The sequence below is a fragment of the Canis lupus genome, chromosome 5 (genome assembly GCF_048164855.1).
Source record: "Canis lupus baileyi chromosome 5, mCanLup2.hap1, whole genome shotgun sequence".
Lineage (NCBI taxonomy): Eukaryota > Metazoa > Chordata > Mammalia > Carnivora > Canidae > Canis > Canis lupus.
Window position 1 is genome coordinate 79,849,912 of NC_132842.1, and position 8,192 is coordinate 79,858,103.

At 47.7% G+C, this 8,192-nt stretch overlaps 1 long non-coding RNA gene across 1 annotated transcript; it reads left to right on the plus strand.

The window, feature by feature from the left end:
• Positions 1-748: 748 nt before the first annotated feature.
• Positions 749-6,634, plus strand: LOC140633066 (uncharacterized). Its single transcript, XR_012030705.1, has 3 exons — positions 749-909; positions 985-1,121; positions 6,562-6,634. It is a non-coding gene; the product is annotated as an uncharacterized lncRNA (long non-coding RNA).
• The last annotated feature ends 1,558 nt before the right edge of the window (positions 6,635-8,192 follow it).

Genomic DNA, 8,192 nt, shown 5'->3' on the forward strand with positions numbered 1-8,192 from the left:
CAGACACCCCGCTGAGCAGGGAGCCCAATCTGGGGCTCAATCCCGGGACTCTGGGATTATGACCTGAACTGAAGGCAGACGCTTAACCGACTGAGCCACCCAGGCACCCCTATGTCCACATTTCTAAATATGATTTTACTTCTAACTTCGTATTTATCCACTTTAGGTATTATCTATGAACTTCCTATTACAGCAGATCACCTTTAGTGTTCTTAAATCATCAACAACCCTGACTGTCCCCTTTCCAACTTTGCAATGTGATAAATGTGACCTTTGGGGTTAAATCTACATTTAGTTTATACATTATGCAGGATATGCAAATATAGAACACTGATGAGCCAGATAGTATAATGGATTATGTGTCCCCCCCTTTTTTTCTTAAGATTTATTTATTTATTTCAGAGAGCATGAGAGAGAGCGTCCGAGTGCAAGGGGTAGAGGGAGAGGGACGGAGAATCTCCAGCAGACTCCCCACTAAGCGCAGAACCCAATGCAGAGCTTGATCCCAGGACCCTGAGATCATGACCTGAGCCAAAATCAAGAGTCAGGTGCTCAACCGACTGAGCTGCTCGGGTACCCCCACATTTCCTTTCTTGAGCAAGTTTAAGTTTTATTTGTATCTGTGTCTATATTTGTCTCATTTTATTTTTATTTGCTTAGTTGATTTTTTTTTTTTTAATTTCCGGGTCAACAATTTTTTTCCATACTTCTACAGTGGATATTTGTCATTCTTCCTTGTTGCCCAGATGTTAAACCCTTCCTGTATTTGGGGAATTTCCCCTTAGGAGACTTGTGGGAAGCAGAACGTCCACCAGAGAAGTGAGAGATTCTAGAAGCTCACTGTCTCAACCTCTTGCAGCTACAGCACTTAACTTGGACATCACCCATCAGACGCACTCATCTCAATAGGTAACTACTGGGTGCAGAAGCAGAAAATGCGAGGACTATTTTTTTATTTTATTTTTATTTTTATTTTTTTTGCAGAAGTTACAGTGGGGCAGCAATGCAAGACAGCAGCAATCAACTGTGCCAGGGACCTGTCAGTGGCATCTCTGCAAGCTGTAGGCCCACTACTTGGGGACAGCATCAGTGTCATCCTCGCTACACCAGCTGACAGCCTGGTATGAGGAGTTGTTTCTAGTTGGGAGGCCATGATGGGCGTTCTCCAGCCCTTGTGGGATTTTATGAGTCACCTAATACTTTTTTTTTTTTAAGATTTCATTTATTTATTCATGAGAGACACAGAAAGGGAGGCAGAAACACAGGCAGAGGGAGAAGCAGGCTCCCTGCAGGGAGCCTGATGGGGGACTCGATCTCAGGACCCCAGGATCACACCCTGGGCCAAAGGCAGACGCTCAACCACAGAGCCACCCAGATGTCCCCAATCCTCTTTTAATAAATTCCCTTTTTCCTTAAGTCAATTAGAGTCGGTTTCTCCTAGAAGAGCTATCGAGGCAGTCTTCCACGGGGTCACATGCAGGGCCAATTTCCTGGGTGTCTGATCCCTGCAGGAGGCACCGTCTCTGTTCTCCGAAGAGTCCACCCACTCGCTTTGCTTTCACCATCTTGAAATTCTTAAGTTTTAAGCAAGAAGCCTCTTCGTTTTCATTTTACACCGGGCCCTGCAAATGTTGCGGGCAGCCCTGGTGGCCTGGAGCAGATAATGCGTGAAATTCCCTATTTTCCAGGAGAGCTCCATCCCGGGGCCCTCTGCCCCCCATTCCCGTCTGGAATGAGCCCCTGCACAGGTGCCTTACTGAGTCATCCTCGTGCCATCAGCCTGGGAGCTTTCCTGGCCTTTTCCCTGGGTTGGAGCCACTGTCTCCTGGATACGGGTCTTTTTGTTTTCCTCTCATCTGGGTGGAGCACATCATCAATCACTTTCTGAGAGAAAGTGCATGCGAGGTAAAATGCTTTGAAAGTTTGCATGTCTGAGGGGCGCCTGGGTGGGCCAGTCAGTTAAGCACCTGCCTCGGCTCAGGTCCTGGGCTCAGGTCATGATCCCGGGGTCCGGGGTTGAGCCCCATGTCCGGCTCCTGCTCAGCACGGAGCCTGCTTCTCCCTCTCCCTCTGCCTGCAGTTCCCCCTGCTTGTGCTCTCTGTCAAATAAATAAATAGAATCTTAAAAAAAAAAAAAGTTTGCAAATCTGAAATTATGTTGATTCCCCCTCACACCTAATCGAGGGGTTGGCTAGAGGCAGAGTTCCGTGTTAATGGTATTTTTTGTGCAACCTTTTGAAGGCCGAGCTCCTCTGCCTTCTAGCTTCTTCTTCTTCTTCTTCTTCTTTTTTTTTTTTTTTTTTTTTGCCTTCTAGCTTCTAATGCTGTTTTGGGGAAGTTCAGGCCATTCTAGTTCCCAAGGGTTTCCATGCGGCATGTTTTTGATTTTACTTTTCTCCATCTCTCTCTCCCTGAAAGCTTTTTGCCCACAGATTTCCTAGGGCTGGTCCTCTGACTACAAAACATATTTCTTCATACTTCAGAAGGTCCAAGCTGGGAATGATAATTACAGAGCCTCCCTCTTTCTTTCACTCACCAAGTTATTTATTGAGCACTTCCTGAGTGCCAGGGAGCGTGCGAAGCGCCGGGTTTGCGATGGGGACACCGTGGGACAGGGTCCCGCCCTCACTGGAGCTTGTGTGACAGCAAGCAGATGAAGCGCGTGGAAATAGATCAAACAATTGCATGTGTCAGTGCTTATGACGAAAAAAAGAGGGGGTTGTGAACGTGAAGCATGAGGGTGGTCAAGGAATGTCTCCCTGAGATCAGAAAGATAGGAAAGAGCCAGATGCGTAAAGAGGCAGGGTGGAATGTTCCAGGTGGAAATTTCCACAGATGCTGAAGTTCTTATGCAAGTCTGGTGTTCAGGGGAGCCTGATTACATCTAGAATCTCACCTCTCACTCCCTGCCAGCCCTTTTGGCCTCCCTGCTGTTCCGTGAACATAGTGGGTATGCCCCAGCCTCAGGGCCTTTGCACTTACTAAGCCCTCTGCCAAGAATGCTCCTCCCCCCCATATCCGCATGGCTTATACCCTCACCCCCTTCGGGGCTCCAACCTAGCCTTCTTGAGCCCATTTCTGGCTCCCATATTGGAAACTGCAAATCCATTCCCCAATATCTCTACTCCCCTCTCTCTGCTTTTTTGGTCTCCCTTCGTACTGATTTCCATCCAACGTACTGTATTTGTTTACTTCTCTTGTTTACAGTCTGTCTTCCTTCAACGTAATATAAGCTTCCCAAGGGCAAGGATTTGTGTGCATTTTATTCCCCACTCTATCTTCAGCAACAAAAACAATATCTGGCACACAGAAGGTTCCTGATAAATATGTTCTGAGTGAATGGATGGCTCTGGGTGGGAAAGAGTTTGGCGTATTTGGACACAGTAGAAGGTCAGTGTGTGGGACACGGTGAGCAGGTGGGGTAGGGAAGGAAAAGAAGTTCAGAGAGCTGGGCGGAGGGTAGACACATGGACCTGGTAAGCCATGGAAATGAGGGTGGATTTTATCCTAAGAGTAACAGAAGACCTTTCAAAAGAATCTAAGCAGGGGAGTGACATTATCCAATTTGAATTTTTTAAGGTCCCCTCATGGCACCTGGATTTAGGGTAGAAATGGAATCTGGAAATGGGAGATGGGTTAGGCAATTGCTGGGATAGTCCAAGCCAGAGGGGATGGTGTCTGGGACTCAGGTGACGGTGGTGTAGACAGAGAATGTGACCAGCTTCCAGATTTGACAAGAAATCTGCACTTGACTCTCGTCTCAGGCTCCTTGCTACAAAGTGAGTATGGGCTTACGGATCTTGACCTCTTTCTGTAAGATCTTCCTTCAAATTTCAAGTCCAGTTTGGTAGTTAAAGTTCCAGTTGGAACTGGAATCAGAGGAAGGGGGATCAGAGGAAGGGGATACATTAGATCCCACCTGTCCTCAGAAGTTATGACCAAGAACTCAGAGGAATCCTTCCCCTACATTCCAAGTCCTCAACCTTGGATTTTTCTCTTCTCTGTACTTGGCTCATGGCTGATTCTACTTAGTCTGTCTTTCTTTCTTTCTTTCTTTCTTTCTTTCTTTCTTTCTTTCTTTCTTTCTTTCTTTCTTCTTAAGATTTTATTTAATTTATTTATTCATGAGAGACACATAGAGAGGCAGAGACACAGGCAGAGGGAGAAGCAGACTCCTTGCAGGGAGCCCAATATGGGACTCGATTCTGGGACCGGGATCATGACCTGGGCTGAAGCCAGACACTCAACCGCTGAGCCACCCAGGGATCCCCTACTTAGTATCTCTTGAATCAGACCAGTCTTCTCCATCCCAAGAAAGCAATTTTTCCTTGTTCTCTTCTGCTCTGCGCTCTTAGTTCACCTGGCTTACGGGTAAACCTCTGCATTTGCTCTGGATTGTAATGACTGATTGGCTTGCCTGTCTTCCCCAGCAGACCATGAGGTCTTGGGACTCATGGGTCCACCTTGGTCCACCAAGGACCTTGTGGACTCATCTTTGTGTCCTGGCCTTGTCTGCAGCAACTGGCATGTAGTAGGTGCTCAGTAAAAGACTGTTGAAGTTGGGGTGCCTGGGTGGCTCAGTCAGTCAAGTGTCTGTCTTCAGCTCAGGTCATGATCCCGGGGTCCTGGGATCGAGTCATACATCGGGCTCCCTACTCAGTGGGGAGTCTGCTTCTCCCTCTCCCTCTGGCCCCTGCTTCACCAGTTCATGCACTCATACTCTCTCTTTTTCTCAAGTGAATGAATAAAATCTCAAAAAAAAAAAAAAAAAAAAAAAGACTGTTGACCTTGATGGCCATAGCCACACTGGCTGTGCCCTCAGGACAGCCTGATTGCTAAAGTCCTCATTGTGAGATGAGAAGAGCTGGCTTTTATCTTTATCAGCCTGCAGTTCTCAATCTGGTCAGACACAGACACTCTTTCCAGGCACTTTTCCATATTAGGCAGGGACTTCCCAGATGCAAAGGACTATAAGAGGTCTCTCCAGTGAGTGCAGGGCCTTGGCGAGGCAGGGAAGGATCCTGAAGTTATCTCTAAGTAAGTTGAAAGGATTAGCTGCTGTTAGAACCACATGGGAGCCCTCAGTAAGGAAATAGCTTCTCTGAGACGGACCCTCCTGAAACTGATAACATGGTTCTCCTAAATATGAGCTACTGACTGGCCTGCTTGTCACAAAGCCCGACTCTTCCTTCCCAGCTGGGTATCTGGTGGTGCCAATCCCCCCGAGGACTGGTGTGCAACAGCTAACCACAGTGGATCCCACCTGGGATCCTAGGGAGGAAGACATCCTCAATTAGCCAGCAGGCACGGACCAGTAATAGTCATATCACAGGTAGAGTGTGGGTTCAGGCTTTCTGAGTGGTGCTGAAACCATACGGAGGATGAGTTGTCAGAAGTTTCCATGAGTCAGATCTTGTCAGAAAAACACTCATTCAACCTTTTATCAAGAGTATTCATGCAAACGTTAGTGTGAGTTTTCTATCACTGTGTAACGGATCATCCCCAAACACAGCAGCTTAAGACAACACTTATCTTTTTTTAAGATTTTATTTATTTATTCATGACAGACACAGGGAGAGAGAGAGAGAGAGAGAGAAAGGCAGAGACACAGGCAGAGAGAGAGAAGCAGGCTCCATACAGGGAACCCGATGTGGGACTTGATCCTGGGTCTCCAGGATCACGCCCTGGGCCCAAGGCGGCGCTAAACCACTGAGCCACCAGAGCTACCCAAGACAACACTTATTACGCCATAGTTCCCGTGGGTCAGAAAATTGGGAGTGACTCAGGAGGATGGTTTTTGCTCAAAGTCTTTGAGGAGGTTGTAGTCAACTCTTGACGGGGGTTGCAGTGATCTGAAGGCTTGACTGGGGCCGGGGGACCTGCTTCCATGACAGCGTGCCCTCATGGCTGCTGGAGAGAAGCCTCAGTTCCTCATTGCACACACCTCACTCAGAGCTGCTTGAGTGTGCTCATGACGTGACAGCTGTCATGGAAACCAGGGCAAGCGATCCAAGAGAGATGGGGATGGAAGCCTCGATGGTTTTTGTGACCCGGTCTTGGAAGTTGCACACTGTCACTTCCACTTTATTCTGCTGGTTAGAATTGAGTCGCTAAAGTCAGCTCACAGTCAAGGGGAAGAAGGGAATTAGAGTCCACATGTTGAAGGGTGGGTCAGAGTTGGAGTCATATTCTTAACCACTTTATCCAGTCAAGAAGAAACAGGAGGGACGCCTGGGGGGCTCAGGAGTTGAGCTTCTGCCTTCAGCTCAGGGTGTGATGCCGGGCTCTGGGCTCTTTGCAGGGAGCCTGCTTCTCCCTCTGCCTATGTCTCCGTGTCTCTCTCTCTCTCTCTCTCTCTGTATCTCTCATGAGTAAATAAAATCTTAAAAAAAAAAAAAAAGAAGAAACAAGAAAATTGGAAGTCTCGAGGCTGCAAAAATTCCTATTGCCACGAGATCAAAGGAATTCGGCCTGAAGAAGTTCCACATGGAGCTCTGGGTTGAGAAGGACGGCAAGTCTGTTCATTAATTCACTCATCCGTTCATTATTTTCATTCCACAGCTGTCCATTGAACATCTACTGTGTGCAGTTGGGAAACTGAACTGGAGGCCAAAGGCCTCACGAAGAGGCACAGGTATAACTAAAGTAACAATTGCTAGCCTTTATAGAGCGCTTACTGTGTACCCAGTGCTGCAAAGAGTTTTATATCTAAATATCTCATTGCATTGTCCCAATAATCCTTTGAGATGGGTACTATTATTATTCTCCATTTTATAAATGAGAAACTCAGACTTGGAAAGGCAAGGTCGGGTGCTGTCCAAGGGTAGAAGCCATGATTTGAACCAAAGGACTCTGACCCCAAAGCCCTCATGCTTCTAGCACTACACTGTGGAAATAATGGTCACAAGTATTATTCCTACTTTATTTATTTTGTTTTAAGATTTTACTTATTTATTTGAGAGAGAGAGAGAGAGAGAGCACGAGTGATGAGGGAAATGCAGAGGGAGAGGGAGAAGCAGACTCTCTGCTGAGCAGGGAACCTGATGTGGGGCTTGAGCCCAGGACCTGAGATCATGACCTGAGCCAAAGGCAGACCCTTAACCAACTGAGTCACCCAGGCGCCCCTCTTCCTACCTAGTTCTGTGCTCCTGTTGTCCAGCTGAGGGCTGTGGGGCTCAGAGAGGTTGAGTGACTCTTGCAGGCTCAGCTCGTCTGGAGCTGTGGGCTGCACAGCCGGTTCCTGGGACCTGCAAGTCTGGGCTCTTTCTTCTACACTCACATAAGACTAAGACCTTTTCTGTCCTTCTTCCTGCAGAAATGGAGCTAAAATGGAAAAGGGCCCAGGGGAGCGGGGAGGGGTGTGGGAAGGGGAGAAATGATTGCTGAGGCCTGGAAGCTTTTACAAGTGTGGATCTGCCCTGGTTGTTGAAGAACACGTCCGAATCTCTCCAGAGGCTGCGGTGAAGATGCTCTGGAATTCCTGGTGCGCCTGATGAGGTGTTGCTGTGCTCAGCCTGTCAGCCAGCTGGCTCCTTTAGGGATGGCCCCTGTGGGGTCTGGAAGCTCTGGATCCTGAGGCTGCAGTAAATCAGGTCAGCTGTGGCTGGAGGGTACAGAGTCCTCACCGAGCATCAGGCATGTTGCTAAGGTGCTGGGCACAGTCCCTCAGGGCATCCTCACAGCTGTAGACAAATCCATACTGTTTATTATTCCCATTTTACAGAGGAGAAAGCTGAGGCAGAGAAAGGGTGCCTTTTCTGCACCCATGCAGGTATCCAGTCTTAAAGTGGGTTAACTGGGGTTCAGAGATGGGGAGCCCTGGTGGCTTAAACCCAGTGGCCTGGGGGTATGGGACTTGCAGTCAGAGGTCCTGATTTTATGGGCACTCTTGCCTTTTGGGACCCTTCTTTCCGTAATAAATATTAAATGTGATATCTTAGGGGTATGTTGGAATAAAGGTGAATCTAATCCAGACTGAATTCATTATGATATACTCTTTATCGTTATTTTCAATTCTCTTCTGATTGTGAAATAAGTGAAAATGAAAACAATTTTGTGGGCTCTCAAGGTATTATAGGCTTTACGCACCATGCCTCCGGTGTCTAATGGGGAAGTGGGTGCTGTCTAGGCATGAGTCTTGCCTCCCTCACCTGGGCAGGGTTACTTTACCTCTCCACCCCGCACTTTCCCTC